This window comes from Acyrthosiphon pisum, chromosome X (assembly GCF_005508785.2).
Source record: "Acyrthosiphon pisum isolate AL4f chromosome X, pea_aphid_22Mar2018_4r6ur, whole genome shotgun sequence".
In the NCBI taxonomy this organism is placed as follows: Eukaryota; Metazoa; Arthropoda; class Insecta; order Hemiptera; family Aphididae; genus Acyrthosiphon; species Acyrthosiphon pisum.
This window is the reverse complement of record NC_042493.1, coordinates 107970694-107971609: the sequence shown is the minus strand read 5'-3', so window position 1 is coordinate 107971609 and position 916 is coordinate 107970694.

The window sequence follows — 916 nt, the reverse complement described above, 5'->3', positions numbered from 1 at the left end:
GAAGATTTCATGTATCTGCAGTCATTCGTTTTAAAGTTATACAAAAACCCAAAATCAATTTCTCGAAAACAGATTTGCGTAAAAATTCCCGTTTTTCCTTAATTTTTATTTTGTTATTCACGGCGTTTTTGAAAACTACTGGGAAATTTTTACTTTTCACCCCACAAAGTACCAACTAGATTCACTTTCCTATCAGAAAAGATACTTTTGAAGAAAATCCAAGCACTTTCACTGTCCTAAAAGGTGATGACAGACACAAAAAAAAAAATTAAAAAATTAAAAAAAAAAAAGGTGGGTAAGTGGATGTCGCTCTGCTGTACAGTACGTTACCAGTGGGTCACTGTATAATGGATAGTATTAAATTTGAATTCAATGATATAATATCACTGTATAAGAAAAACGATTCTGAGCGGAGACGGTTTGTCAGTCTAGATATTAGACATACCTATTATAGGTATACTTATCTATAGTATTAAAAAAAAATTGACCTATAATATAACCTATAAGGTATTAATAATAAATTCCAAATTAATCATATCACAATATCCATCAGGTAACGCGTTATACATCAATAACAAACCGTGGTATTATCATAGAAATATAATAGTATACTTTAGAAGTTTCAAGTATCCACAAATAATATTATACAATCATTACAATCACAACAAAATAACTAAAATAGTTAATCTAGGTTTTTAATATGTAACTTCGTCCAAATTTGTACTTAAAATGACTATAAAAATAAACTGTGCTTATATATTTCTTAGAATTAAATATTTACGTGGAATCTTGTTTTAAATTTTCAATCCTTAGATATAAAAGTTAAACATTTTATAAATTTTTCACTACAAAATAATTATTCAATTTTAAATTTGATACATTTTGTCACATTTCAACTTCAAATGCTTATAAAAAA